This window comes from Peromyscus californicus, unplaced genomic scaffold (genome assembly GCF_007827085.1).
Source record: "Peromyscus californicus insignis strain IS unplaced genomic scaffold, ASM782708v3 Scaffold_5__1_contigs__length_169319896, whole genome shotgun sequence".
Classification (NCBI taxonomy): Eukaryota; Metazoa; Chordata; class Mammalia; order Rodentia; family Cricetidae; genus Peromyscus; species Peromyscus californicus.
The window spans coordinates 72140217-72158724 of record NW_026294573.1 but is presented as its reverse complement, the minus strand read 5'-3'; positions in this window follow the sequence as shown (position 1 = coordinate 72158724).

The window sequence follows — 18508 nt, the reverse complement described above, 5'->3', positions numbered from 1 at the left end:
TTGTAGTTTCTGTCCTTTAGTCTATTTACATGGTGGATTGGCTTTGTTAATTTATATATGAGGACCCATCCTGGTCCCTCAGATGAAGCCCACTTTATCATAGTAGATAAATTCTTTTACATCTTCTTGAATTCAGCTTTCAAATATTTTATTGAAAAATTTGCCTGTACTTCCATAAAAAACAGCGGCCAATGTAGTGGGTAGCCATTCCAACCTTGATCTGGAAGTTCCAACCCCCATTGAGACTTTCGTAACTGTCACGCCTACAAGGCATTGCCAAGAGAGGACCCCGAAGACCCGAGATCCAGATGCACGGGCTCTCTTGGTGCCTGGACCCTGGACACTGGAGGTAGGCTGAGCAAAGTTCTCCAGAGAACACCGCTGGACTGCGACACACCATTCCCAGACCCTGCAACCCACCTATCTCTTCACTTGTAAGTTATGCCACTAAATAAATCTCCCTTTTAACTACATGGGGTTGCCTTAATAATTTCACCAATAGGCCAATAACTTTTTTCCCCCTTTTAATATCAGTTAGTGGTGGTAGTGATAGTGGTAGCTCTTTGTCTGGTTTTGATATCAGAGAACTTTATTGGAAATGCTGGTGGTCATTTATGGAATCACCAATCTTGTTCCCTGGTACAGAAAAGGAGTTGAAAGATTGGGAAAGCAAAGGCCTTATCTGTTCAAGACAGAATGGTCTTTAATGTTGCGGTTACACTGAAGGGATGCTGGCTTGAGTCTTTTATAGGACTCCTTTTAGTCCTTCCTTTTTCCTATGCTCCTTTTTAGATACTTATCTTTGTATCTTCCAACCATTTCTCCTTGAAATATCTTCTGGAAATAACCTACTATCTCAGTGAAGCCGATTTTTCTTTCTTTCTCTACTTATTTCTCCCTAGCACTCTTTCAAGTAACACCAGCTTTATAAAAGGAATTTGGAAATACTCATTTTTTTTTAATTTTATGGAACAGTTTGAGAAGTATTTCTATTTCTCTTTTTTACTTCCAGTCTGTTTTGGTTTGGAGCCTATTATTTTCAGATAGTTGTTCTGCTTGTTTCCTAGTTCTATTTTCTTGAAATAAATTTGTGCTTCCTTTTTACCTAAGGCGGTATCTATCACTGGTTGTGATGTGTGTTTATTTAAGACAGCACACACACACACACACACACACACACACACACACACACACACAAAGCTATTTTCTGATCCAGTCTATTAATGTACATCTTTTTATTGGGTAGTTGTGCCCATTAATGTTAAAAGTTACTATGGAACAATGCTTATTAATTGCTGTCATTCTGTTGCTGTTATGATGTTCAACTAAAAGGTCTGTTAGATCTCTTTTATTTTAGTTCTCTAGACAGTCATTATTTTCCTGGGACAATTTTAGTTTCAGTTTCTCTCGATTTCCAAGAAAAGTTCAGAACCCTACAAATCCCCAAGGTCCAGTTGCCCTTGTTCCCATGTGTTATATTCCTACAAGTTGTGTGTTTGTGCCTTCTCCTTGACCCAGCCTCCATTTCTTTCAGCAAGGTAACTTCCATTAGCCTTTACCCCTCTCCCATGATCATCTCCAGGACTTAATAGACATATCCATACTCAGTATTGTCACTCCCTTCTAATATAAACAGTAATTCTCTGATATTCATTTGTAATTATAATGAGTGTAGTGAGATTTCAATTATAAAGTGATGTATTCTTTTGTGCCCAGAATGACCTCAAACCCCTAAGACCAATTCATCCTCCTACCTAAACCTCTGAGTTTTCTGGGTGTTATATGACATTTTCCCCAGAATGGAAGCATTCCCTTGCAGTGGGAGGAGCATTGGCATAAAACTCAGGAGTTTATCAAATGTCACACGTGTATGGAGGAAAGCTGAAACTTGGAATATTCTTGAAGATTTATAGATGTAATACATTTTTTGGGAGGACGTACTGATCAGTTGGACTGTAGGGAGATCTCGCTGTCCTGTCCAGCATCCTGCAAATAGAGGAGAGAGATATAGGGATGTACTTTTGTGAAGAATCACCAGTATTGAAACAGGATATTCAGTGACACATCATTTTTTTATAGTCACCCCTGTAATGGTAAGCAATCCCTCATTCATACCTCTATTGATACCCAGATAAAACCTTATTGTTTCTCAAACTTGGGCATTAATGACATTATATTGTTGAGCTGTCCTAGGATTGCTTTCTGAGATTATTAGATTTATGAATGTTTTGTCTTCCCGGGAAAAGTTTTCACACACAACACTGAAATTGCTGGTTGAAAGAGCTAAATTCAGAGGCCAGAGATGGAACATCACTAGAAGCCAGGGAACTGAAAATGAATGGAGAAGCCATTAGTGAATTTTAACATACTTTATTCCAAATGATAGCATATGCCTTTGGTCCCTGTGATATATGATAGAGAATCACACAAAGGTGGCTTATTGCAATAACTGGATATATAACAAATTATGTAACAACCAAGTTTATTGCTTACTCATGATTTCTAGGACATCGGCTAGCAGTCATCATAACTAAGTCATTTTGGATGTCTACACCAGTGTCATGTTCTCAAAATCTTTGTGGCCTGTGGGCTTTGCTCCTTTCAGTCCACTATTTATAAACATTGGGTGCTTCTTTAGAATGGTCTTTTGGAGATTTTTCTTGGACCCCTAGTCTATAGGAACAATAGAGGAAACTATATATAACCAACAAACAGTCTAGGGTCAGTGTAGTCTCCTTTTGTCTAGTGAAAAGACAGTCACACCATTACTCTGGGATGTCATCAGTCAATTTCTGGATTTTTCTATAATTCATTGTGTATGTCTTGGGAAACAGCTGTTCTTTGGTTATCTGGGTTCCATACACTATAATGTATGTAACATAGCATAAGTTCCTCTTAAGCAGCTGTCACCAAATCTAGAGTTACTCTATTCTGCAACTCTAACTTTCTCATCTGTGTGATCTTTTTAATGAGAAAGACCAGAGTTTTAAAATTCTGGTTGAGTACTGTTAGGGTATTTACTATTAGTTCCATTTTAAGGACTTTAAACCATGCAAGAACACTGTGAAGAGAAACACTGTTCCATCAAAGCAGATCATGTATTCCTTGAGGGATGGTGGATGTATTATCAAATGCAACTCATTTTATAACTCATTGTAATACCTCTCTATCATCCCTGATGTTTGGGAGAAATACAGCACATGAAACTGGCATTCAGTGTCCATCTGGGAAAGCCAAGCCTGGAGTTGGGTAACAGAAAGAATAAACCCATGGTTATTTTCTATATTATATGCCCTATCATCCTACACATAGAGGTTGCATTCAGCCTGGGCAATAGGGTAAGTAAACAAGAAACCAGCAGACATATAAATGGCGGCAATATCATAATCACAACTTTCAGACATAGTAAAGGCCTTATGTGGTCAACTTAACATCCTTCAAAGAATGCTTCTTCCCTTCTGTTCTCTACTACTATGAGAAACACCCTGACCAAAAGTGAACCTAGGAGGAAAGTGTTTATTTCAGCTTACAACTCTCAGGTCACACTCCATCATTAAGGGAAGTCAGGGAAGGAACTTCAGTCCGGAATCTAGAGGCAGGAACTGAAGTAAATGTCATAGGGAATGTTGCATATTGGCTTGTTCCTTCTTGTTTGCACAACCACTTTCATACAGCCCAGGGCCACCTACCCAGCAAAAGCATTTTTTTCACAGGAGGTTGGACCCTATCAACCAGACTCATCAGAAATCAACAACCATCCATCAGAACACAACAAAATGACACACACATACATGTCCCCTGGCCAATTTGATAAAGATTGTTAAGTGTATAAGGGTATCTCCCCAAAGGTAACCCCAGTTTGTATCAAGGTGACAGTCTCCTTTCACACTTGTCATTAAAATATTACAAGTACTCATCTCTCCATCATATGTTGCAACAGGCCCAAATCAACACTTGCTGGAGAAATTGTCGCATCCAATTAGATGTCTGGTTGCTATTACTAAGTATTTGTGCTTAGTCAATAAGCTGCTGGACAGCCACAGATACCCATTTTGTTGTCTCAATATGATATTATGTTGCTATCTTTTTTTTTTTGCATAGGGCCTACAAAGTATGCACTATCTAGGCAGATGGGAGATTAATACTCTTCAATAATCCAACAATCTTACAAGGGTTTGCATTTTCTTGACCATCTCCTTTCAGGAATATGCCTGAACATCATAAAGTTTGGTCTCTTGTATAACTAAAAACAATGGACCTCCCAGGAATCTGAAAGATAAATCAGGCTCCTGTACTTTGGAATCACTCACTACCCATTCACACAGTTTCAAGGCATCTCTCACACTTAGAACTGCTGATTCTTAATATGCAAAAGAATCAGAGGTAGGCATAATATCATCAATAGAATGATATATTGTAACTATCTTGCACCCTTTCCAGGAGACTAAATCCTGAAGTACCAAACCATGGCAAATACAGCTATGCAGATAACCTGGGGCAAGATGGCAAATGCCCATTGTCAACCACTATAGGTAAAGGCAAATTGTTCTTGACTTTTTTGAGCAAAGCCACTTTAAGATGAAGAATAAGAAAAAATGACCAGATCAATCACATAGATCACATAGTAGTATTGACTCAAAATATAAGTTAAATGGTCCATTATATCTAAGATGAGTGGACCTATAGCATGCATGCTTGGAGTAATTTTATTTGGCTCTCGATAGTCCACAGCCATTCTCCATGTTCCATCTGGCATCTGCACTGGCCAAACAGGGGAGTAGTTATAGTGACCATGTTATACCAGCTGCTTCTAACTGCAAAATAGTGTGAATAATTCCTTTATGTCTCCCAGGTGCCAGGGATTGAAGTACCTGTACCACCCCTCTTGGAGCTTGAATCACTTGTTGGGGGTTGAGGGCTTTGTGTCTGGCTTAATACCTCTAAATTTGGAATCTAAATTCATTGGAGATCATTTGGAAGGTTGCCAGACATTGCAAGACATCTATCCCTAGGATATATTCAGCCATTGGAGAAACAAACACTGTATATGGTTAGGGGCCATGTGGCCAACACTCAGAATCACAGTCACTAGATTGACCTTAATAGTGCATCTGCCATATCCATCTATGTACACAGCTAGCCCAGGAAACCCATCTGGGCTCCTCAGAGACTATAGTACTGTCAGATACAGCATCACCAAGGGCCAACACTATCCACATATTTCAGACAGAGCAATTCATAGTCAGTTCAACATGAGGCTTACAGTCATTTTAGCACCCCATTTAGTTATTGAGGTGCCAGCAAAGTACCTCAAACCTACTCCTAGCCCAAAGGATGAAGTCTTCTGATGTAAGTATCAGAAAGTCCTGGAGATAACTTACATTATTTCTGCTAGCCTGAGCTTCTTTCATGTCTATGCTCCTAAGGAATCTCTGATATCTCTGAGTGGGCTTAATCTGGTTTCAGAGAGCCAGTAGCACCTAATCTGGCTATCAATTTGTATTCTTCATATCCATTCCAAACAGAATGTGGTCAACACACTTTTAGGCATATGAAACACATTACGCTTCTAATATTTTTGGATAGATATTTATTCTGTGCCTTATTTTCCTTGGGACAATGTATGTAGCTTGCATTGAACCCCCTTTTCTTTCCCATTATAAAAGCTGCCATTTCTGTGTTTATCTCCAGAATGTGATGGCATACACAGGATTTTAGCAGCTCAGAAAAGTCCCAAATGCCCTTCACAAAACAGGGACTAAGATCAAAGTCTGCATTCTAGCAATAGACTGTTCTACATTTGGGCCAGTAGTGGGCATCAAGCATGACCTGGCACACTCCCAACTCTAGGAGTTGTCCATTTACTGTCTCTGGCATCTCACCAGCACTGGCCCACACTAGAAAATCTACAGCTGTTATAGCTCATTAGCAAATGTTCTCCCTAATTCTGTGGCCTCAGGGCCTGCAAGCTCTGCCTGAGAGAAGGATGGTTAGTGACAGAGGCCAACTTCTACGTGTCATCCACTGTTAAGGAGATTCTAACTGCACCTTCAACTCAGAGGCACAGCAACAAGACAGGGACTTGTTCCCTCACCTCAGTACTGCTTTTCCAGCTCTCAAACTCTGTCATTGTTTAGGGATTTTAGACCACATGCTTTATGGCTGTCCTCTCCCCGCTGGGCCTGACCACTCAGACCGGGAGCCGATTTACCTCTAATTTTTGCTGAATAACTAGTTGATCATGGGGCAGCAGCTGGGGCATTTCCTCCACTCTGGCTCACATTTAATAGATGAGCCCTGATTGACTTCAAACTCTGAAACAAATGCCTAATCTTTATGTTATCCTCCATGGTTCACAGCCCAAACACTTTGGCTTCCCACCAGAGCATCTAAACAACTGGCCTTCAGTTCATTCAAGAACAGCTAACTCAACTTCCCCCTTTAATTTTTATCCTTTCTGGTAAAGAACCTTCTAGGAAACAAAACTTTCTCAAAGGATGTCTACTTTATTACAGCTTTCTCCTGGGGCCCAGGAGGCAAGAATGGCAATCATAGGATATTCCGTTCTATGATTGGGCCACATCTATTCCATGTCTTTCTCAGAAATTGGAAGAGTTGAGATACTTCCCTGTGATTCCATCCTGTGAAAATGCAGTACAGGTGAAGCCAAGTCTGGGGACTAAAAACATAGTAGCTCAAGGATCTAGGAGATAAACGATGAGCAAGGCATCTGGTAAATACAAAATGTTTTATTTCCAGTGGGAGAGACTACGGTCTTGATCCTAATGCTATTTTATAGAAAGTCAAACAAATGTGGCTTCTTGATAAAACTGGCTACAAATTTAGTAATATAACAGTCACTTCACTGTTTGCTCATTCTTACCCAGGAATCTGGCAGTAGCAATCCTACTAAGTCATTTTAGATGTTGACCCTAGTGCCATGTCATCTATCTTTTACCTGAGACTATTCCCTGTGTTCCCTTCACAAGTACTTGCTACCAAGATCAGTTGGAATATCCAATAACCATACCTGCATACTCTATCTGGTATTAGAAATTAATATGTTTCTTTAATAATGACATGGAAATTAGATTTATTTCTGTTTCTATACTTATTCACCAACTTAAATGAATATTTAAAGGAAACATGAGTTCTTAAGCATAAAAAATCAGAGCTCATTGTTGTTATTCGGCAATTATTGTTTAGTCAGATATCTTTGTTGATATGATTCCCATTTTTTGGTTTGAAGTGTCCTAGATTTTCCAATTATAAGCTGCTATGGCATAATCCTTCTGTACACTATAAAAATGCGTTGCTCTCATTGATAATAAATAGATGATTGGCTGATAGCTAGGCAGGATTTTTGGGGCAGAGAGAATGTTGGGAAGAAAAAGGGTGGAATCTGAGGCATCATTAGCCAGATGCAGAAGAAAACATGGGAACTTTTCTTCTTCATGAGGTAAATGAGCCTTGGGGCACCACATGGCTTGATAGAAATTGGTTAAGTTGTAAGAGCTGGCTGGAAATAAGCCTATGCTATTGGCTGAATATTTATAATTAATATTAAGTTTCTGTGTGGTTATTTGGGAAGCAGCTGATGGGACATAAAAACTCTGCCTACATATGGCACCCAAACATTCGGCACCTACATTCATATAAAACCTGAGAAAGCTTTAAAAAGATTCTAAATACACAAAAACAGAGCCAAATATGGCTTCTTAGTCTCATGTGTATCATGCCAGTCACAGTACCAAGACTTGTCTTGCAGCAGCTACCTTTGGCAGAAGCCAGCTGCCAGCCACCATGTACTGCTGCCATGCACTAAGCTAAGTTGCACTTGTGGCAGCTGACAGAACAGTTTTAGATTTGTCTCATGCAACGAACAAACAATACAGCTGCCCAATAAAAACAGATCCAGATGAAAGAAACTTCTAAATGGGTTCCAGTGTGTTTAAAAATATACATAAGCTTGGGAGAGAGAAGAGAAAGGTATATATAGCCATAGATTAAAAATAGCCTAAAAATACTAAAGTCCTTAAAAAAGGAATAATCAAAAATAAATAAATAAAAAGTGATGTAAGATGGAAAATACACAGAGATTCTGGATTCTGTATATTATTTTGTTATTTTTAGATTTTCTGATTGCTAATGAAGTAACAACAGCCCCAAAGACACATTGGATCATGAAAACTGCTGAATTAAAACAACCTACATATTTTAAAAAATGTCTTGGCTTAAAAATGAAAGTCAAAATATATGTTAATTTGGGGAAATGGTTATGCTTTTATTTCCACAGGAAATGAGGTGCTGTGGATTCATCTCATGTTGCTATGAGTCAGGTTTGATCAGGGAAAAACCCCTTGGTAACCCTAGTTACACACATGAAGAAATAAACCTAGAAGAACTACAAGACGTACAATGTATATTTTACCTGCTCAAACATAAAACCAAAAAAATGGTATTTGGCTGACTTATGAACAATGCACAGTCTCTACTTGTATTAGTGCAGATATGTTTGTTACCTTTAAATGTTTATGTATTTTCAGAGCATGGGACCAGACACCAATAAAAATGAATGGCCCAGGTTATCCAACATTCAGAACAGCTTCAAGGCTGCTGGCTGAGATGATCCAGCCTCACAAAATACTCTAGCCAAGACATACCAATTATCTTGATTTTCTCAAGGTTCCCGTCAAAATTCCAGGGACCCCAGAAGCAGGAATCAGTCTAGAAAAACAAACAAACAAACAAACAATGCCCACATTACCAAAAGATAGGTTATGGATGTTTGTTATAATTTAAGGGCTGGTTGATTATAAGTTGATATTGGTCATAGTCAGCAAAAAAGCTAAACAAATGACTCAAATTTAAACATCTCATTATAAAGGAAAAAGCAGGACATGATATAGGAATGATAGGAAAAAACAGTAGATTATTGAATCTAATAAAAAAACCTATTAATCTCAAAATATTTTACATTGGTATTGATAAAGCTTCTGCTTTTGCCTTGGTAACCTCAGTCTTTTATTATCATAAGCAAGGGGAAACAGAAAAAAGGGGAAATCACCCAAAACGGAGTGTTCTCATGATTCCAAAGGCTATTCTTAGAAAAACACCAATATATTCTTCATCATCACAGGAACTATCCCAGACTTAACACCAAAGCAAGCATAATCTGTTTTTACTATTAATGATTATGCAATCTTCTGAGCACTTGACCCGGAGGCTAGCAACATGCAATTTTGCAAAAAAAAGGTAAAAATAAGAACAGTGGTCAATGTACCAGATAGTCATTTCCTTCTCACACAGCATGCTCCAACCTCAAGACCCCTGTAGCCAACTAAGTTCCTCCTCAGCCCTCTGTAAACACCAAGCCTGTCCCTGCAAGGCAGCAACTTTTGTCCTTCTCCATCCCAACAATTCCAAGGAAGACCTGAACCAATTTTTCAGAGCTTCCGTGAAAGGAAACACACCTTTCCTGGCAGCTCTTTTTCATCTAGGAATGCAATAAAACTTGCAGTATTCACTTCAACCATTGCCACATTGTCTCCACACTCTTTCAGGAGGAATCAAAGTATCAGGATTAAAGTTACCATCTCCCTTTCTTGGTGGAGGCCACCATTTCCCTCCTATTGTAGGTTCCCACACTTAGTTTGTCATCCCTTCTATATGTTACTCCATCCACAGTCTTCAGCCAATACCCCTAGGGTCTCAAGTTTTACAGAATGCCCTTGGAATATTCTCAGAGACTGAATTATTCATCATGGCCAATTTGAATCCAGTATGTTGATACACATCATACCATGTGTTACAGTTGACCACATATTCGGTACAGTTTATCCAAGGCTGAAAAACTTCCCCAGGCTGCAGATTTTTTCCCATGACCTGCATAACTGCCTTAACCCCAGCCTGAGTGATCATTTTTGTATAATTTCCTGTGATATTTACTTCACTCCTTTCCTGTATCACAGAAATCACCATTTATCCAGGAACACAGAATATGAAAATCAGATACAAGACAAAGACTAGCATTACAAGAAGTAATTATATGGAGGAGAACATGACATGTGCATGCCATAAAGCATGACCTTGGGACATATAGGCATTTCTGTCTTGGCCCTCTAGAGGCATACTAAGCAGAATATCCAGAGGGGAACACATGGAGGGTTGATGGTCCACAGTCTCGGATCCCCTTTTCTCCAATTTCTACTGGCAGCACATCAGCCATCTTAAATGCTGTCCCTGGCAATAACATCTGTTAGGTCCTTTATTTCTCTGTTAAGTTTCTATCTGGCATATCTGTCCAGTGGTGAGAGTGGGGTGTTGAAGTCTCCCACTATTAATGTGTGGGGTTTTATGTGTGATTTAAGCTTTAGTAATGTTTCTTTTACATATGTGGGTGCCCTCTTATTTGGGGCAAAAATATTCAGAATTGAAACTTCATATTGGTGGATCTTTCCTGTGATGAGTATGTAATGTCCTTCTCAATCTCTTTTGATTGATTTTAGTTTGAAGTCTATTTTGTTAGAAATTAGGATAGCTAAACCAGCTTGCTTCTTAAGTCCATTTGATTGGAAAGTCTTTTCCCAGCCTTTTACTCTGAGGTAGTATCTACCTTTGAAGTTGAGGTGTATTTCTTGTATGCAGTAGAAAGATGGGTCCTGCTTTCATATCCATTCTGTTAGCCTCTGACTTTTTATAGGTGAATTAGGTCCATTGATATTAAGGGATATTAATGAATAGTGACTGTTAATTCTTGTTATCTTTTGGTGGTAGAGTGTGTATATTTCTTTTCTTTGGGATTTACTGCTGTGGGGTTATCTATTGCCTGTGTTTTTGTGGGTCTATCTGACTTCTTAGGTTGGAATTTTCCTTCTAGTGCTTTCTGTAGGGCTGGATTTGTGGATAGGTATTGTTTAAATCTGGTTTTGTCTTGGAATGTCTTGTTCACTTCATCTATGGTGACTGAAAGTTTTGCTGGGTATATTAGTCTAGGTTGGCATCCATGGTCTCTTAGTGTCTGCATTACACCTGCCAGGACCTTCTGGCTTTTAAAATCTCTATTGAGAATTTAGGTTTTATTACGATAGGTCTGCCTTTATAAGTCACTTGGCATTTTTCCTTTGCTGCTCTTAATATTCTTTCTTTACTCTGTATGTTTAGTGGCTTAATTATTATGTGGCAAGGGGGCTTTTCTGGGGTTTTATTCTTTCTTTAAGTTGGGAAAGTTTTCTTCTATGATTTTGTTGACTATATTTTCTGTGCCTTTGAGTAGGTATTCTTCTCCTTCTTCTATCCCTATTATTCTTAGGTTTGGCATTTTCATGGTGTCCCAGATTTCCTGGACATTTTGTGTTATGACATTTTTGGCTTTGGTGTTTTCTTTGACTTACAAATCTATTTTCTCTATTGTATCCTCTACACCAGAGGTCCTTTCTTCCATCTCTTGAATTCTGTTGGTTATGCTTGCATCTGTGTTTCCTGTTGTTTACTCAGATTTTCTATTTCCAGCATTCCCTCTATTTGTGTCTTCTTTGTTGTTTTTATTTCACTTTTCAGGTTTTGAACTGTTTCCTTCACATGTTTAATTGCTTTTTTTATGCATTTCTTGGCTTTCTTTACGGGATTTATTGATTTCTTCCATTTCTTCTTTTTCTTTTCCTCAGTTGTTTTATTGATTTCTTCCAATGTTTTGTTTGTCTTTTCCTCAATTTCTTTAAGGGAATTTTTCATTTCTGTTTTAAAGGCCTCTAGCATCTTCATCAAGTTATTTGTAAGGTTGCTTTCTTCTGCTTCTTCTACTTTGTGATGTTCAGGTCTTACTGTTGTAGGAGGGCTAGGTTCTGGTGATGCCATATTGATTTTTATGTTGTTGTGTGTACTTTTCCATTGATGTCTACCCATCTCTTCCTTTAATAGGTGCAAGAAGTGCCTGTGCCTGAACAAGCTGCTATTCGTCCACTCTGTGCTTGATGTGTCTGTGTCTCAGGGGGCTCCTCTGGGAACAATCTTAGCCCTTGGTCTAATTGGAGCTGGCAGATTCTGTATCTCAGGGAGATGCTCTAGCTGATTCTGTGACTCAGGAATATACTCTTGGTCTTATTAAGGCTCTTGGTCCAGTCAGAGCTGGTGGATTCTGTGTCTCAGGAAGGTTCTTTTGGTCCAATGAGAGCTGGCAGAGTCCATGTCTCAAGAAGACACTGGTGTAGCAGGAAGATGGGTATTGGGGTAGGGCATGGGTCTTGTAGATTGCTTGGTCCAATGGGGGGTTTTGGTGGGGAAGCCTGCATGCAGGAATCTTCCCTGCTGGTTGGCTACTGGGGCAGATATGGGTGGGAGTTCCTGGGGACTGGCTGTGTCCCAGGGTCTGGGTCCTAGAGGCGGGACTCTCTGGGTGGGAGAAGAGTCACTCACCTCTTGATCTAATGAGAGCTGGCGGGGTTCCTTGTCTCAGGAAGTTCCTGGGGTTTCAGGCAGATGGGTATTGGGGTAGGGTGTGTGTCATGTAGATTGCAGGGTCTGGATGGGGGTTTTGGTGGGGGAGCCTGGCCACAGGAGTTTTCCCTGCTCACTGGCAGCTGGGGCCAAGTAGAGTGGGGGTTGCTGGGGACTGGCTGTGTTCACAACTAATTCTAAAATGTAACATATAATTTAAAAAGACAGGTTAGTAGTTAGTCATCTATAATAGTCAAATTTATACTCAGGATAGATAAATGGCCTTGAAACACTTCAAAGACCTACAGAATATGGCATTTAATATGTTTAATAACATAGGGCTTTTTATGACAATGAGACATGTCTGCTCCTGGCAAAACCAATCTGCTTCAGAGAGGATAGTGGGTATCAAAGAAACTCTGTATGGAGTTGGTTTCCTTTATGGTAAAAGCTAGCCATTTGGACAAAGAAACTGCCCTTGCCTCAAATGATGACAATATACTTTCCAAACTGCATCAGCCAGGTGGAAAAAATAGGCAACTGCCAAAATTTGTCAAGAAAGATAGGATAGCCCTTCAAAATTCCCAGCTTCTCAAAAATATCTGCCAGATTATTAGGCCTATAGACCAAAATTGGATGCCCCAAAGTTCCAGAAGAACCTAGAGTGACTCTCCAGTCAGCCAATTATTTCTCTCCTCTCTTAATTTTAGAAGTCACTTGCTCTGCACTTCCTGCTTTCTCAGTTAGTATTATATCCTCCTCAGGTCTTTGATGGTGTTGAAGACTAGAGTTAAAGTTACAGTTTGCCCTAATCGTGGTAGAAAATAAATTAGGTACAAAACTCCGAACTCTTCAGGAGCGGACAGCTGACGGAGTATTTGCTCTATTTTAACAAATAAAAATGGACTGGATATTGAAACTGTAATTCTTACTTTGTAACTGCTTTGTTATAAATAATTTTACTATGTTAAGGTAAAAACCTTAATTTTTATTTAGACAAAAAGGGGAAAATGCTGTGGAATAATCCTTCTGCTACTGTGTAAAATGTGTTGCTCTCATTGTTAATAAAAAGCTGATTGAAGAATAGCTAGGCAGGATTTCAGGGCAGAGAGAATGCTGGAAAGAAGGGTGGAGTCTGAGGAGTCGAAAGTCAGACACAGAAAAAACAACATAGGAAGCTCAAAGATGAGGTAAACAAGCCTCAGGGCAGCACATAGATTAATGTAAATGGGTTAATTTAAGTTGTAAGAGCTGGCTGGAGACAAGCCTAAGCCAACAGCCATAAATTTATAATTAACATTAAGTTTCTGTGTGCTATTTGGAGAGTGGCTGACAGAGCAGAGAAACTCTACAGTAAGTTGATATTCTAACCTTGAACTTAGGAAGTTGACCATATTTGAAAATAGAGTAATGAAAGATGGCATTAACTTAGGAAAATGCAGCTGTTATCTTTTTACAAGGGAAATTCATGAGTAGATAGACAACTAGAAAACATGTTATGTAAAGATGAAGAAAGACTCAGAATAATGGCTAAGGAGACCAAAGATTTCAGCAAACCACTTAAATATGAGAAAGGGCATGAAGCAGAGCCTGAGGGAAAAAACATGGATCAAATTTTGAGTGAAAACATTTATGAGAGTATGAGAGAGAAAACATCAACAGACTCTGAATGAGAATGTGAACATAGGACTATCTGGATCATACCCTTAGAGAGAGCATAGACCAGAGCCTAAAAGACCACTCTGTTCCTCAGTCTTAAATGAAACTAGCCTGGCAGAAGCCTGGGCTCTGACTTCTCACTTGTAGAACTGTGAAACAGCTTGATATTGCTTAATACAGAAAGGTAGTGCTAATTTATTATGAAAGTATGGGGAAAACACACCTTAATATAATGAGTGTAAAAACTCCTCCTAAAATAATATCAAGATAAAGTTCTGTTTCAGATATCAGAAAGAAAATTTAGCCCTTGTCATGTATTACAAAATGTTTAATTTCGTCTATAGATTTCCCTCCATATTTCCCAGTTGAAGATATTTCAGAGGGAAGAAAATATGTGACCATAATTTACAAAGTATAAACACCAGTATGGACTAAATTGCACCTTCAAAGTGGTTTTGGCTTCTCTGAACAAGAATTCTCAAACATTTAGTGTATTTGATGCTCTTAGATCAATGGTTCTCAAACTTCCTAATGCTTTAATTTCATGTGGTAACCCCCAACTATCAACTACTGTTGTGAATAGTAGTATTCCATTGTGTATATAATTCACAACTACTGTTGTGAATCTTAATGTAAATATCTGTATTTTCTGATGATCTTTGCATTAGCACAGTTTTTTTTTTTTTATTTTGCAATACAATTCAGTTCTACATATCAGCCACGGATTCCCTTGTTCTCCCCCCTCCCGTCCCCCTCACCTTCCCCCCAGCCCCCCCCCCCCCATTCCCATCTCCTCCAGGGCAAAGCCTTCCCCACAGACTGAGATCAACCTGGTAGACTCAGTCCAGGTAGGTCCAGTCCCCTCCTCCCAGGCCAAGCCAAGCAATCCAAGTTTCAAACAGCCAACTCATGCAATGAGCACAGGACCTGGTCCCACTGCCTGGATGCCTCCCAAACAGATCAAGCCAATCAACTGTCTCACCCATTCAGAGGGCCTGATCCAGTGGGGACCCCTCAGCCATTGGTTCATACTTCATGTGTTTCCATTCATTTGGCTATTTGTCCCTGTGCTTTATCCAACCTTGGTCTCAACAATTCTTGCTCATATAAACCCTCCTCATTCTCGCTAATTGGACTCCCGGAGCTCCACCTGGGGCCTGGCCATGGATCTCTGCATCCAGATCCCTCAGTAGTTTGATGAGGTTTCTAGCACGACAATTAGGGTGTTTGGCCATCCCATCACCAGAGTAGGTCAGTTTGGGCTGTATCTTGACCATTGCCAGCAGTCTGTTGTGGGGGTATCTTTGTGGATTTCTGTGGGCCTCTCTAGCACTTTGCTTCTTCCTAATCTCATGTGGTCTTCATTTACCATGGTCTCCTATTCCTTGTTCTCCCTCTCTGTTGTTGATCCAGCTGGGGTCTCCCGCTCCCCCAAGCTCTCTTTCCCTTGACCCTCGTCTTTTACTACCCCCACTCATGTCCAGGCTGTTCATGTAGATCTCATTCCATTTCTCTGTTATTGGGCGATCCCCGTGTCTTTCTTGGGGTCCTGTTTTCCAGGTAGCCTCCCTGGTGATGTGAGTAGCAGTCCAGTCATTCTTGTTCCACATCTAGTATCCTCCTATGAGTGAGTACATACCATGTTTGTCTTTCTGAGTCTGGGTTACCTCACTCAGGATGATTTTTTCTAGATCCATCCATTTGTCGGCAAACCTCATGATGTCATTGTTTTTCTCTGCTGAGTAGTATTCCATTGTGTATATGTACCACATTTTGTTTATCCATTCTTCAGTTGAAGGGCATGTAGGTTGTTTCCAGGTTCTGGCTATTACAAACAATGCTGATATGAACATAGCTGAACAAGTGCTCTTATGGTGTGGTTGAGCATTCCTTGGGTATATGCCCAAGAGTGGTATAGCTGGATCTTGGGGGAGATGGATTCCCAATTTTCTAAGAAAGCGCCATATTGATTTCCAAAGTAGTTGTACAAACTTGCCTTCCCACCAGCAGTGGAGGAGAGTTCCCCTAGCTCCACATTCTCTCCAGCATAAGGTGTCTTCAGTGTTTTTGATCTTAGCCACTCTGACAGGCGTAAGGTGGTATCTCAGAGTTGTTTTGATTTTGCATTTCCCTGATGATTAGGGATGTTGAGCAATTCCTTAAATGTCTTTCGGCCATTTGAGTTTCCTCTGTTGAGAATTCTCTGTTTAGTTCTATAGCCCATTTCTTAATTGGACTGTTGGGCATTTTGATGTCTAATTTCTTGAGTTCCTTATATATTCTGGATATCAGTCCTCTGTCAGATGTGGGGTTGGTGAAGATCTTTTCCCATTTTGTAGGCTGTCGCTTTGCCTTGTTGACTGTATCCTTTGTTCTACAAAAGCTTCTCAGTTTCAAGAGGTCCCATTGATTGATTGTTTCTCTCAGAGTCTGTAGCACAGGTTTTGAATCACTTCCTTAGATAACAGGACTAGAGATTAGATTCCATTTATACATGGAATACTTCTCATCATTTACTCATTTTGCAATTACATCCATTTATAAGACCTTTTTTTTATTTGGAATTGTATTTTGCAATACAATTCGGTTCTACATATCAGCCACGGATTCCCTTGTTCTCCCTGCTCCGGCCCCCCTCACCTTTCCCCCAGCCCACCCCCCATTCCCACCTCTTCCAGGGCAAAGCCTCAACCTGGTAGACTCAGTCCAGGCAGGTCCAGTCCCCTCCTCCCAGGCCGAGCCAAGCGATCCTGCATAGGCCCCAGGTTTCAAACAGTCAACTCATGCAATGAGCACAGGACCTGGTCCCACTGCCTGGATGCCTCCCAAACAGATCAAGCCAATCAACACATACTAGTGAAGTGGATTTACTTTTTTGGTGTTGAATATTATAATTCCAAGACACATGATATGTAATATCAATTACTATCTCCCATCGAATTATGCTGTCACAAACATTGATAAATCTAGGGAATCAAGACTATTTATTTGGAAGCTATCTATTCCTTCATTCAGTGACAAAGGACAGTGACAATTTCTAACTTTCCAAATGTAAGGGAAATAAGTGGTGATGTACTCCTGTAATCCCAGTGTTGATGAGAAATCACATGCAAAGAGGGCTGCAAATACCAGACAGGCTACACCTGGAAAGTAAGTTCCAGGACACTCAGGGTTACAAAGCCAACTTTCTAAACAGCAACAATAAGAGAAAGTAAAGATAAAGGGGGGAAGTATAAAAGAGAGAGAAAGGAATTACGAAAAGCTTTTCAAAAGTGGCATTTGAACAACAAACCATAAGTTCCCTTCTAGAAGATATTTTCATTATGTTCTGAAAAATTTCGAGTAGGTACCAATATCGTTTGTCTATTCAATACTTTAAATGTAAGAATAAAAATCTCAGTTAGTAATGTTTTATATTATGCAAGTACATTTGAAACAAATAAATAAAAGAAAAATACTGGTAGGATCCAACTTCCCTGGCTAAGTCACTTTCCTTTTCCCTTTAGTTACCCCCAACCTCATCTGCAAATCCACAAGATCAGTTACAAACCCTGGATCCTAAACCTCCTTTTTACACAACTTACTTTTTCTGGGTGAGATGCTTCTTCACTTTTACTTAGATATCCTTTCTCTCCCATCACTTACTATCTAGAAATCCAAAATCCTAGACTGAGATGAAGGACCACAGACTCTCTCATTCCTGAGTCATCTTTGAAGGGTAAGTCCTTTGCTTACCTATTCTCCTTATTTTCCCATCCTTCCATACCCTCCCATTAACTCAATAACCTTCCTTGTCTCCAGGCCAACTATAGGTATCTCTGTGTCCACAAGCTTAGCTGCAGATCACGGACCTTCAGCCCTGTGGTTTCCAGATACCACCGTTGACTGTTGGAATGCTTGTTACCCCTAAAATCCTTGTTTTCAGCTATCTTCATAAATACAGGCCTAACTGAAAACTGGTGCTTTGGGAGCCATCTTACCCTGGTCCAAATAAACAGATCATCCAGCAGCTTTACCAGGCCTAGCTCAGGTTGCACATCTCCTGCCCTGGCCCAGTCCAAGAAAAGTCAGATGATCCCGTCAGACACTTATCCAAAAAAATAAGCCCATGTGCCCAGGTCAAATAGCAAAAATGAAGCCAACATGGGTAGCAATAAAAACAACATGAAGGGCCAAAACAGCATGTCTCCTGACTATTCCTGTAGATGTGCTCTCAAATGACAGCTCCCTAGAAGTCCAGGAGACAGAAGTTCAAAGAATAATAATAACTTTATCAAAGAATTTAAGACGACATTATCAAGGAATTCACTGAATGCCAAGAAAACAACAAATCTTCAAGTGATGTCCATAGAAATACAAATACAGGAGATGAAAGAAATTGTGAATATAATTCAAGATTTGAAAACTGAATTCA